The sequence below is a fragment of the Cyanistes caeruleus genome, chromosome 8 (assembly GCF_971803275.1).
Source record: "Cyanistes caeruleus chromosome 8, bCyaCae1.hap1.1, whole genome shotgun sequence".
NCBI classification, from domain to species: Eukaryota; Metazoa; Chordata; class Aves; order Passeriformes; family Paridae; genus Cyanistes; species Cyanistes caeruleus.
Window position 1 is genome coordinate 18,263,504 of NC_141708.1, and position 14,354 is coordinate 18,277,857.

Sequence of the window (14,354 nt, forward strand, 5' to 3'; positions counted from 1 at the left end):
GCTATCAAACTTCTGTTAGTTCAGCAGCATTCAAATAGGGACATTTGAGTCAGTCCTCTACAAATGAAGAAGATATAGTGTGGGAAGAAGTTGAAAGAAAGCAGAATTTCAGAACAAACTCAAAAGGGATTTTCCACTGAAGCTTCAGGGTACAGCCAATTCCAGTTGCTTCTAGTATATCTCCAAGTCAGAGAACTCTGGGGTCATATTACTCCCTAAATTCACAACCAAACAGAGCTTTTGATACCGTGACAGAAAATGGATTTGTGCTCTGAGTGCTCTAAAGCAGAGAGAGGAACTTCCCAAGCACAAAGGCTCCATGGCCTTATTATGTTTTGGAGGCAAGGGCTGTCAGGCAACTGCAGCCATGACCATGGAGTGAGCAGAGGCCAATATTCCCCAGAGGAGCAGAGACAGCAGCACTGGAGAGTGTGCAAGAGCTCTGGTCATGCAGAAAGCACACCCAGGCTCAGATCAGGCCATATTCTGCTACAGGATGTGAAAGCCAAGGGGACCCATCATACACCCTTTTGTCTTTTGGTCTGTAATAGGAAAAAGCACTTGGTTGCCAAAACAACTTAGACTGCACAGCTGAGGGATGGCTAGAGAGAAGTTTCAGTAGCCTGGAGGCTGGTAAATCTTCTCTTGCAGATTGAAGCTCCAACTTTTTTCCAAACTTTGAATCTCTTGTTTTTGGCAAGTCTTCTCATTTCTTTAAATACACATTTTAACAGTCATTTGTTTAGAACTGATTTACTAGTGACATTAGCCAGACAAAGAAGCAGAACATGTGACCCTAAAATTCTTCAAATGTCTCTATAAAAATCTCTTCCATAAAGATCTGTACAAAACACTGGGTAATGTTTAGACAGCTGAAATGCCCTCACACTTGTTTTAAGCGTCCAACTGTCAGGCCACAGAGTCTGAGTTTGCTACAGCCATCCCTTCTGAGTATGGCTCTAATTCATTAAGCCTAGCAGCTCAGAAGCTTTTATATTTTATGATCAAATTCCTTTTCACATCAGCCACAGAAAGAGCCAACACTTTGTAACTCCTTTTACTACATGTATCTTTATTCTTTACCTCTCACCTTGTATGTCTTTCCTGGTTCACTTTACTCATGCTTCACAAGTGATATTTAGCTGTCACTTAGAACTGCTTGCAGTATTTGCAGTAGAAATTTCATTGTTATCTACTGACTTCAACAAAGTAACACCTGAAAAGTACCCAGAAAACCTTATTTCATAATTCCAACTTTTAAATTAAGGAGGTTTGGACTTGAAAGTTTGTATTAAGTTCAGCCATCTTATACAGCACATAGACATCTCTAGGTGAACAGATACGTGAAATTATTAAAACTGTTTGTTTTTGTTTTTTTTTTAAAGTATGCTTATTGTTCTGAGATGACATTTTGTATAATTTTCTATCTCTTGGAATTTTTGAAATGAAACCTAAGTAACACCCAGGGATCTAGGCTGTTGAGCTCACTTCTATAATAAATCATGCATATGAGTATTCTTCAGCTTCATTTATTAGAAGTGATATGGGAAGGCATTTTATCTAAAAGTATACAATGAAAAGAACACAGAGTTCACCTTCATACTGTATTTTACCTTGCCATCATAGCTCTTTGAGCCAAGACAATCAAACAACTGAGAGGCCAGAAAGAAGAGAGCAAAGTCAGGTGGACTCACGTGTGGCCTGCCAGTACCTTGCTGAGAGCAAGCTCTCTGCTCTCATAAGCAGCCTGGGTTCCTCATCATTCCTCACATCCAAATAAAACCTGCCATCTCTCTTAATGTGTGGCTGAGAACATCAGCCACTTATCAGAAGCAGATTGATCAGGCAGAGGCATGTTTGCTGGAATGTAATGTTCAGGTTGCTTTGATCATGCCTGTGTCATTAAAAATGGGGTAACTCTGTGTATCCTGTGATTCTCTCCACATCACAGCATTCTGGATTTCTCTAGTCTGAGCATGAAGTCTTTAATTAGTTCATTACACCAACCCTCTGCCATTTCCTCTCAGCCCAGGAATTCTTTGGTATCCTGTCCTGTTATCTCCAAGGCAGATTTGAATAAGGGTCTCAATGATTGGATAAATAGTGCAGAAAACAGATGTGAGGGGCTGCAAAGTGTATACATTATGAATAGTATTGCAATAACATCTTTAATCCCTTAATGAGGGCACTTTGTCAGGGTAAGGGAAGATTGAGGGATTTTGCTGCTGCACACAGAAGCCCAAAGAATGCTCTTAAACTAACAAACATAACCAACATCAAAACACGTTCTTATTTATTATCTTCGTACTCCATGAAACTTCCACTTATTTGCACATGTTTTCAGAAATGCTGGTTTTATTTTCATGAAAGGATCCTCTTGCATATATTAATATATTTATTGGCTTTAACAACAGCATAGAAGGAGCTATAAACTGAACAACAATTGAGAACAGCTGAGATCTACATACCTTTGTTGGGCATTTTGGGCAATACTTTTCATTATCTGCTTACAGAAGTTGCCACAAACCGGAACAGTGCTGTGTTTGCAAAGTCCTCAAGTGCTGCCCTACATTTACACAGGAAAGTCTGCATGTACCCAGTAACCAAGAAAATACAGTCTAGGGAGCTGGTCTGACACTGCTTTACTTCCCAGAGCTCTGGGAGGTGCCTGCTAATGCTGTAACACATCTAGGCCCTTCTGGGGGGCAGGCCTGATTCCTGTCCATGATCAGAAATAGCATGCAAGAGGCTTGTCTTGCGGTATTCTGGCATTTCTGCCTCCAGACCCAGATGGAAACCAAACATGAAAGAACATCTTATTCCAATAGTTTAAACACTCCAAAGGTTTGGGTTATGTTTGGTACTAAAATTGTGGCAGTAAAATGAAAGCAGGCAGAGAAGAAGGGTTGGCACAAACAATTTTTCCCTGTTACCATCTAGACTTGGGTTATGGAAAAATGTTTGCTTTCTTCATTTAATCTTTCCTCTAAGGTGCACACCTGATATGTCACAGAATTTAGTGCTGCATATATCTATAGTTGTTAGTGCATACTCACTTATCCTTGGTGTTACACAACAAATCAGCACTTAAGACTCCAAACCTCACAGGCAGCAGCAGCCTAACAGTAGGCATACTGCTGGATACAAGATGCAAAAAACGTTGGAATAAAGAAATAAGAGCGCTATTTTCTGTAACAAGCTAGTATCACAATCCAGTGTACTATCTATGCAATCGTTTGGAACAGGGGAAAAATGAAGTACTTCAAGCTTAACTCTCAATGCAGCAATCATTAGGCCTCTCCTTATAGGAGTAAAAGGCCAGACATGGAAAAGATGAGTTCTGTTTTCTCAGTGCACTGACCAGCATAAAGGATCTGGCACAAGAAAAAGCTACCCAGAAAAAAATGGTTGGCAAAGTTAAATACAGCTGTAGGGTAAAAGAGATGAAGCACAGCCAGTGTTTCCCCTTCAACTGACAATCCATTTTCAATCTTGGCCTTTACAGCTTTGTGCCATTCCACTCTTATGACACACTGCAACCTGCCAGTACTAATCTTAAGTGGAGAGGGTATACTAAAATTTGGGGAGGTATTTAAAAAAGTTTTATCTTTCTCTCTAAATCTTAACTAAACCATCTAAATCTGAATGTGTGAACAGAGGCCTACTAGGGGGCATCCACACCTCCAAAGCCAGTCCTCCACAGCTGTAGACAACCAAGCAACAAATGAGCTGGCAGACATGTGAAAGCTCTTTAGCAAGACTTCCAAGACTTCCAGCATCTGGCTGGGCTAGAAAACCCCAGCCTGTGCTGTGGAGCATTAATACACAACTTCTGTCTCAGACTCCGGTTGGAACTAGGGACCACAGAGATATCTATGAAAAGAATCAATGTTAACAAAAAGGGGACCCTTGAATCAAGCTTTTCCAAGCTGCCAAGACGAGCCACAGAAGCCATTTGAGCAGTCAGTGTTTCAAGTAGAACAGAACTGGAAAGATGAGTCTGCATCCATTTGGGTGCAGGCAGATGGCATATTCCTATCTCATGGCATATAGAATAAGCCACTTACATTTTCTTAATATGACAAGATTTCTGGAATCTCTGTTGTATGTATTATTCTGCCTGGTATCACAAAAAATTACTCGATTTCATTGTGAAAATTGTCCTCACCAGCATTGAGACTTCGTTGTAATGGGTACGGTGCAGTCCTTGCCTTCTAAAATATGTCTGTAAAACACTATTTTATTTATGTTTGCTCTGGAGATATATCAAATACTAAAAGCCCTGCTGCAAATACTTATTAAGTTTATAATAAAATTATCTTCCACTTTCTTTGATTCTAAGATTGACCAAAACCAAAAAAGATGTAGCAGAAAACCCAGAAACATTTAATTCATATGGGATGAGGTGGCTTCACTTAGCATAACCCTTCCTGTTGCTAAAAGAAAGATTTCCAGCTGGTGGTGTAATTGACATTGCAACCATTTTTTTTTTTTGGTGGAGGTTTCAATTTCTCCATTTCCTATTCTCATGGCAACACAATCTTCAGAGGTGAATTATTCTAAGTCTCAAACTTTAGTTTAAACCAGAGATTTGCAATCTCCTGCAAATCTCCAGTATAATCCCTGTTTATACTCCATCAGTACTTCAGGGGACTCAAGTGAAGTGTCCAGCATTGTCCAGATCAGAAAAAGAAACAAAAGTTAGTCCAACCATTTGTACTATGCTACATATCATGAGAAATAATGAACTTCCAAGGGTCTTCCCCTTTATATACTTTATACAGTTAGTGGCTGCTCTTAAGTATATTATTTAACGTCAGGTTTTGGTGGAGTTTTTGCTATGCTGCATCCATACACCATGAGAATCCAAAATACTTGTAAAAAGTTCTCTTTTATTCTATTGAAAAGGGGATTTACAAATCTCAGAGCAAGAGGCCTTTTTATTACCTGTAGTAGTCAACAATCTTCATCCTTTGATCTTCCTCCAATTAATTTCAAATGGCATGAGGGAATAAACAGGATTAGCCAGTCAGCCCCATTCCAAAGCTTTGATCAGTTTGTAAATTAACTTCAAGACAGCTAACCATTCTCCAAGTGGGGTAGCTCAGCATCACCAATGATGAGTGTCTATATTTCGTGGCAAGGTCTATTTCCATTTGCACTGAGACTTCCTAAGAGCACACATGTGGCAACTTGTGCAACTGCTGCATTTTGAATTGGACTGGAGAAATTGAAAAGCTTTTCAGTCATTCTATCCAAAGAGTGGGCACAATGCCAGACCTGGAATAAGGGAAGGTGCCAAGTTTCCAGTTGTCATGAGTCACTACTGCTAAAAAAGAAAATGCACACACATATACGTGTATGTGTACATGCATATAAAACATATTCTGCATTTCCTCACTGATACTCTGTACTTTCTCACTTTTGCTTAAAGTAGCCAAATTCAGGACAGTTAATTCCTGCCTAAATTATCTGAGGGGAGAAGGGGGTAGTCTTTTCCTTCTCATTCAGTATTGACCCAGAAATGGGTCAATAGAACTTGTTTCCAAATTCTACAAAGCAGTCATGGAATAACCCATTATCTGTGATTTCATGGGACTCATCTGATAAAATTACACCTGGTACATCTGATAAAATCAATGCAAAACAATGACTGCAACATGATTAAGAACAGTTGTAAATTTAATTCCATTCATGCTCACTTTTAACTTCATTTTAATTAAGTGCCACTTTTCCATGGCTTTATTGCTTCCTGAAGCTGGCTCAAATGTTGCTGGCTTTGGGTATAGAAAAGCAGCACAGAAGGCTGTGAGAGAAATACACACAACGCTGTTCTGAGTTTCACATCTGTAGAGATATAAAATTATTTGTCTATTTGGGACATTAGATGATAATAAGTTATCAAATTAATTTAGATATACATACTATAGCAGAATTCAGAATTTGAACATCATGTTTATTTGTAGGAAACCTCAGTTTAGGCTCTCTGAAAATGATAACTACACCAAGCTCCAGGGTTCTTCACCTGATTTAGCCCTTTGTATGATAAACATTAATTATACTGCATATAGATCTGGCACTAATCACAAGGTAACACACCTTGAAGTTATCTTGAAAACGTGATAATTTAATCAATCTTTACTCAAACAAAAAATATGTCTCCCTGAATTTGACCCAGAAGCAGCACAAGGAATCCCTCAGATTAAAGTAAATAAATATTTTCCTTTATCTCTGGTACATAATCTCTAGAACTGTAGTAAAATGAGACTTGAAAACTAGGCAATAAAACACAAGAAGGTGATTACTGAGCAAAGAGAGCTGCACTTACAAAGTGAAGCAACCAGTATTTTTCAGCAACACACAGAACTCTTATAGCTGCAAAGTATCAATATAAACAAATCCAATTTTCTGGGATCCTAATGGAGCTTTATACCACACCAATGAAGTCCATAACATTGTTGGAAACATAGAACAAAGAGAAAAATATTTTGCAGTCTTTTTTATACAATGTAACCTTTGCTGGGTGAGGGGAGGGTGGAAAGAAAAAGAAAAGAAAAAAAAAATTGCTTCTAAGTAGGGTGAGAAGATGAAGGAGAAGAGGGGGAATGGATGGGTGGGACCCCAGACGGAGTGTCTCTTCCCTTTAGAATTTGTTGCACATGTCAGCATACAACAAGCCAGTGGAATTGTTCAGGGCAGACCTTATTAATTACTGTTCAGTTGGTGGCAGATGATAGTGCTCACAACTGCAATTGTCACTATGCCACCAGTCATCCCAATCCATGCACTTGCCAGAGCAGCAGCCTTTGAAAAAATCCACCACAAACAATGAGCAGGCATTTGCGATGATGTACAGGGGCTGCACTGAGAAACTGCTTCTCTTTGAATTTTTCACCTTGAATTTTCGATGCCTTGAGAAGAGCATCCCCTCCTATCCCACTCTGTTCTTTAAACTCCTGCACCTTGTTCTCCTTGGGGTGCCACACTCTGCTGGCTGGCTGGATTGGCATAAGCTTTCACTCACACAAACCTGTACTATTCATATAGGCAATATCCTTCCACAACACTGGCATCTAGAGGAGGAAGCCAAAGCAAATGGAAACTCTAAATACTATTGTCGAGTGAAAGACTCCAACTTTTTGGCAGTGGAACTGGGATGCTTATTTTTAGAAACTAAAATATTTACTCCATCCTGCCCCCCTCCTCCAAGCAGATGGAAAAAGAAGTCATGCCAACCTATACTGATGAAAAGCATAGCCAATACTTTGGAGGAAAAGCTCAGGAGCAGCTTATACTATACAAGGAAAACACTAGTCTGGCATCTTCTGGCCAAATCAGTGGCAGCTTGGGTTATCTGCAGCAAACTTTCCACTTAGACATACCAGAGAAATGTCAGGCTTTTCCAGCCTGTTAATTCATAAATGTAATTCTAGTCAGAAATACTGATTTTTCACTTGCTTATACCAGGATCTTTTTGCTTAGCCTTTCTGCCTTCTGCAGCCAATAATTTCTGCCAGTGATGCATTCTGAGATGTAACTCCAGGTTCAAGACTAAATGCCATACCTGTGCCAAGCCAGCTTTCCATGCTGGAATGGAGTCTCAATGAACCTCAGGAGCAAAGATCATCATGACCTTGTTCAGCATGCTACAGGAAATGTTCAAAACAACCTGAAGACTGCAGCAGATGCTGTTAATTTTATTTATTTATTTATTTATTTTTTTAATTGTTATACTTCTAGTTTCAGGAATCAATCTAATACAATATTCTACAGAGAGCTCTGCTTCTCAGGTTTTGTGAGGATAGGCCTTTTTTGAGATAAAATACAGACATATGATTCTGATGGCTGGGAGATTCCAGCTGTTGAATTCTTAACCGAACTCCACTCATTTAGAGGTTTACCCACCACTTGCAGACCAGATGGGGTAAGGAATTCATTTGCCTTGCCTGAAAGCTCATACCCTGGGAGCTGCTTGTCATATTCACCTTTTTATTGCTAAGTTGTTCTTCCAGTTCTCAGCATGCTTTTCTGCTGTGTTCCAGGAACAATAAGAAAGTTCTCCCATTGCATACTCAGTGCATGAGTTTCCATGCTTGCAGCCTAACCCCATAAAGCCTAGAAAAAGTCAAGCTGATGTGGCCAAAGATTGCCTTGAAATTTACAGTGCTTCTTAGATTCTGGTAAGCAGTTTCATAACAACAGATTTCTAGTTTACTGATCATGATGAATGGCCTCACAGTCAAGTTTGTCCTTTGTCATAAGACACATGCTACTGCTGAAGCCTGCTTTTACTGTCCTACACACAGCACCTAATCCAGAATCTTGTGTTGGTGAAACAGAAATGTGAAGAGACTTTCTTTTCCCAATAATACAGTTACACATGATATAGTTCATGTCTCATAATGACAGCTCATGAGAGGGCAGAGGATGAGATAACAGTTTGCCAATGCTGCCCCACTACAGCCCACATCCTGTATATGATCCAGTTTACACCTCCACAGCTCTTTGCTTTACTTTTGATTTTATAACAAACTCAGACTTCCAACTGGAACTGACTTCTCTTTCAGGATTCTTTTGTTCTGACATATCTTTTATTTGCTTCAGAAGCACACACAACCCATTTTACATATTGTGGGGGCAGTGACAGGACCCACCTGTTGTGTCTAGATGAGTTTTAAAAAGAGCTATACTTGTCCTATACCTCCATGTATATATACTCTAACATTACATTGTGATCAACACCTGAAACGAAGTAAAAACACAAGGAAGGTGATCTATTTAAAAATAATACTCCTCCTCTTCCTTTGTCTTGTTTTCAGAAATCTGAGCATTGGAAAAAAGCAGATCATGAGCAAGCTGTCCAAGCCAGTAGATCAGAACAAGTGCTGAAGTGATATACAATGGCTGTCTTTTCTGAGGGCAACACAGTCCATTTATATTTAACTTCCACTGCAGTAAGAGCAAATATGATTATTTTCCATGCTGCTAAAGAGTATTCATGTGTATCCCTTGAGAAATCCAAACCTAATCTTTCTCTTAATCTTTTATTCTGCAATGTTGCCACAAGGAAAGGTGGTACAGACTAGATGTTAGTCTGCCAGTCATAAAGTACTGACCAGATCTATTCCTGTATCATGGTGAGTTTTACAGCTCAGTTAAAATGTTTTCATTAGTCTCCTAAATAATCTCAGTCCACATATGCACATTGTACAAAAAGAGCTTTTCAAGCCTTTTCTACCTCAAAAAGATAAAAATTAGAAAAAAAGAAATGCATGCAGCTATATTTCACAGATGTACAAAATGGGTAAGGTTGGGAAGGATTGCTGGAGTTTATGAAGTCCAACCTCCCTGTTCAAGCAGGGTCTTCCAGAGCACTTTACTCACAATTGAATCTACATGGCTTTTGAATTTCTCCAGGCAAGAAGACTCCACAACCTGTCTAGGTGATGTTTGAGAGTTTCATAGTTATTTTTAACTAAGTTTTAAAAATAATTGAAAAAAAAAAAAAAAAAAGGAAATTGATAAAATAACATGAAAAGTATGAATTAGAATTTGAACAAGTTTTCCAAACAGCCCAATACAGCTTTTGTGTCATTGAAGTGAATGTTGTTATGGTACTGTTGCACAATCTGAAACAACTGTAGTATTCACCACTTAAGCATTCTCCAGCCTGTGTGGTGGAATATCAGAGCAGGGAAAAGATAGATACTGGCTGCCCAGTATGCCAGTGGTGCCTTCATCCAGATGAAATTTAGCTGATAAACTCTCTTGTGCCATAAATCTGAAGAGAAATGATTGTATGCAATGTCAAGTCAGAGGGCAGCATTCACTATTGCAGGGGGCACAGCTAACAAACTTCATACTTCAGGACATGAGCTGATTATTTTCTGAACCCTACAGACTAACACACCCTCTAGATCCCACAGCCTTCTGCTGGGCTCCTTAGGCAGGCTTCAGTCTGATTTTCCAGGACCATAGTTGAAAAAGAGACACTAATGTACAAAGAAGGAGGAGAATACACTGTGATGAGCCTTGGCATCCTCCTTTAATAATGAGGACAAAACAGATATCCTGTTCTAAAGGTTGTTCTTGCTTTTCTAATGAAGTTAACTTTGCTGGCACAGAACAGGTCTTGGAGGGGGAAAACACCAAACTATGTACAAGTGTGACTAAGCTTTTCTAATTTTGTTTTCCTTCTCAATGTGAAATTTTGTTTTGAAAATTTAATTTCTGTGTACAAAGTGCAGACATTTTAAAAGATCAAAGTGAAGCAATGTTTTTAAACTACTGAAAAAACATTTCAAGAAATTTAACCTACTTTTTTTCATTTTGACTAGCAACTTTCTAGATTTCACTTTTTCATTCCAGTAAATAAAATACCCAGCTTTTTTGTTCTCTCATTTTTCATGGGCAAAAGAAACCAGAAAATCCAACAAATCAAACACAAAATATACTGCCGCCCCAAAACCCCCAAACCCAAACCACAACAAAAATAAGTCTCTAAAGTTCATGTAACTGCTAAAGGAGGTAAGAAGTAGTAAGGGATTTTTTTATAAGAACAGGACTGTAATAAAGATGTCCAAGTAAGGCTTGCAGGCATTTGCATGTCAAGCCTTATTAAGCATCAGAGAAACAAAAGGAGGTTTTTTTTAACATTTGGAATATTTATCGAGTATCGAGTGTGTTTATCTGCTCTGAATCACTGAATCACTTCAGAGGCAGCAGCCTCTTGTTAGGTTTCAACAATGATCAAAACAAACTAAATGGGACATTCTTAGCAGTTCCCATTTCAAAACATTTGAAGGTTTTGCACCCTGAATTTGATTTTACTTAAGTAAATCTCATAAAAATGTAAAACATCTTGTTAAAGCTGCATAGACAAGAAGCCTATGCTATACAGCCCTTCAAGTCCCTAATTGTGCTCTGTCTCCATGGGTCTATCACAAACAATGTCTCCACAACCTCCCTCTGCAGGAACAAGGAGCCCCACTCCAATTCTCATGTACTCCAGCAGCAGTTGGAGAGATTTAAATAAGGGTCTAACTGTCAGTAAGTTTCATTTCACATAAATAAAAGTTTTACTGACATTCAATCACTACTGAGGTGAACAGAGCTAATTTGTTTCTTCCAAAGCCTCTTTTGGGTAAAGTCAGAATTTCCAAAATTTTTGTTGTTTGGACAAGTAAAGTGGCAAATTGCATGATCCTTCTCATCTTTATGTGCCAGGAAAGGATCATGGTGAGCAAAAGGAAAAGAGACAACTGTGGTAAACATGGTTTGGAACAAGCTTCCACTAAGAGTCTTTGGCAAGAGATGAGAGCCTTCCACCACAATATCATTATTTCCAGTTAGCAAATTCAGATTTCATGTCTGCTCTCAGGAGACCGCTGTCCTGCTACTATGAATCACTGACATCACTGTGTGACCTTCTGCAAGTCCAACAGCAAATCTGTTCCCTGCATTGAAGCAGAAAATAAGGCTTCACTGGCCACTTTTCATGTCAAAATCAGTAGCACAGGAAGTGCAAGGCCTATTACCCATTTATTTACTGTAAGGACCACAAAACATCACTTCATTCCTCCATGTTCTACAATATCATTCTAACCTTTTTTCTCAGTTAGGTATTATCTGTAATACATTAGGAGCCCGTAGCTCCAGTTGACAGCTTTGTCACATTGCAATAAATGGTCTGTAAATGCACAGATTAAATCTTCACTGTACACTCAACTCAGACTTTTATTCACAGCTGCCCCACACTGGACTTGTGTCTGTGCAGCAATATTGTGGAGTTATCAGTTTAAGCTGCAGGCCCAACTGAGGCTCTTTGATTGATAAGGCAGGTCCTAGCTGGGACCTTAGGCGTGCACTAAATGCACATAATTTGCATTTAGTCAGCCAGTTGAAACTGGTATGGAGACAGTTGCTCTGGAGAAAAAAGTGGATTGTATTGCATATTCACACAGCTCTTTCTGCATGGAATCCCCTTTTCAATCTCTCTTAACATCTCAGACTCTCTATTCACTCTCTTCCCGTGCAGAATCTTTTATTTATTGTCTGTTTCCTTCCTCATACTTAAAGACTTTCTCCTCTCATTGTTTTATATCCTAAACTTATTTAGCAACAGCTTTTTTCTTGTATTCCCATTCCTGCTCAGCACTGACAGTCAGTGGTCTTTTCAGCTTCTGGGGTTGTAACAACCATCATCACATAACACTGTACATGTCTAGCTCTAAGAATCCTTTGTGAAATCTCTGCATTTTTCTCCTCATTCTGGGTCTTTTCTGCCTGGGTCCAGTGATCCTTCTTGAGTGATGGGGATTGATGCTGCTGCATCCCATTTCTTCTGCAGAATTTGTGTACGGAAAGAGCTGTCTAATAACCAGTTGCCAGGATGGAAGAGGAACACGTATAGGTTCCTTCCTTACACTCTTTCTGCCTCTACACTCTGCATTTGAGGGGCCATTTCCTGCAAAACTGATTTGGAACTATTTGTAAGTGAGGCCCAGAATGCAAGTCTTTTTACTTAGACTGACTAAAAAGTAAGGAAACACAAGGTGTCCCAACTCATAGACATGAATCTGTTTCCAGCTCCTTCCAGAACTGACAAGGAGCTGGCATCACGCTTAGTTCTGCATCCCCACAGAACCTCTGCTGATTCAAAGGGACAAAAGAAAAGCAGACACATGTTTTTTGTTTCTTTCTCTTTTATCAGTCTCTGTCATGAACGTCTCCCACCCCACAAACAATTGAAGTATCAGAATTTCATCTAATGCTTTCCATCCCTTATTTTCAAAGGCTGTGCTCTCTCAACACCTTTCAGCACATCTGCAGATGAAGGTTCCCCTGGGTCAGCTGCCAGTCTGCTCAAGTTCAAGCCTATCACAAGTCTGGCATTAGAACTGGTTGCAGCTGTGCTAGGGGAGCAGGAAGAGAATGATCTGCCTTCTCTGCTTGCTTGAGACCCAGACAGGAAGCTTAAGGAAAGATCTACTCCATGACAGTATTTTAGAAAATCTTTTAAAATCATCTTTCTGAGTTTGTTCTGCAAAAAGTACAGACTATTTTATTTTGTGGAACTGTCTCAAAACATTTCAAAGCATTTATCTGCCACCATAGTGTAATGTGTATTTCTGTACTCCAGATCCCATTGCGTGTGAAATTGTAATGAAGTATTTCAGATAAGATCAAGAAGAGGAAAACCAATTTGACCAAGGTGATTCACATTATAGGTTAAAGACAGTTTGAAAACTAATGTCTATTTTTATATTGCAGAGAATTAGCATGTGCAAATTCTTATATATTTTTTCAGGGAATACTCTTGAAAATCCAATTGCATTAAAGCAACAATAGGGTTTGAGATTTTTAATGGACCAAGCACTAATTGTCATCAACATTTTATCACCAAGGCACAAGATCAGGTTGTTGTGGACCTGTTGTTTTTCAAAATCACATTCTCTAATACTTCTGAGCCTTCTACAATCATTAGGAATTATTCTCAAACTACTCTATTTTCTAAGAGAATACTGAATGCATCCTGGAGAAATGAAGCAATCAGCCAAGGGTCAGAAATTGAATTTCTGTTGTCTGGAATGCAAGGCCAGATTTCATTCATAATTCTTTCTTTTCTATTTTGAACAGCTGTCATATTTCAAATTCCTTATCTCAGATACTTTTAGCCACATTTAAAAACAAAGTTTAGATATATCACAAGTGTGTAGATAAAAACATTTGTCTGCTATTTGGCAACTACTGTCATCAAAGCATTGAGATAACAGATTTTCTTGTGCAAGAGAATGATCCCTGTCAAAATCTGGTATAAGGTGCAAGTGGAAAACAAAATCTGTTCAGCTGTAGGGTTCAACATCTCAGTGGGCCTTGAAAACAGCTATTTTGCTCTTTGAAAAAAATCATAAAGGTACTGTTGGCAAAGAACCACAGGTTGTTACAGACAAGACTTCTGACGTGGCTGCAGTAGAGGGAGCTGTTTTACCGGCTAAGACAGAGCGAGCAGGTCAGGATTCCTGTCTTGGTAGATCCTAGGGAGCATTTTCAGAATGAAGTACATCTATTATTTCCTTTGACAGCTGCATTATTGAATTGTTCTAGACTATTTGGACTAGTAATATCCAAAGGCTTCAATTGAGCACTGATTTCTGTTGAACATTAATTCCCTACTCTTTCAGCAGTACAAATAGATATAATAAGATGACGGAGTGAGAAATAGTGGGGTTTTTGTCTAGAGTGGTCTACCCTACAAGTGAATCCCACAACATCCAAGGGCCTGATATGCTTGATAGTAGATTTCAAATATCAGCCTGGAGGTGCTCATCTCCTCAAAAGGATGGAACACCTTC

The 14,354-nt window shown here is 39.0% G+C and overlaps 1 protein-coding gene across 3 annotated transcripts in view; it reads right to left on the reverse strand.

The window, feature by feature from the left end:
• The window catches only part of MAPK8 (mitogen-activated protein kinase 8), a 268,471-nt gene that overhangs the window by 137,719 nt on the left and 116,398 nt on the right, over positions 1–14,354 (reverse strand). Inside the window, exon 3 of one of the 3 annotated variants that reach the window (XM_086900420.1) lies at positions 1,084–1,216. The exons of the other annotated variants lie outside the window; for them this stretch is intronic. The gene's annotated coding sequence lies outside the window, so the exon portion shown is untranslated. The remainder of the gene's footprint in view (positions 1–1,083; positions 1,217–14,354) is intronic. 3 annotated transcript variants of the gene reach the window in all.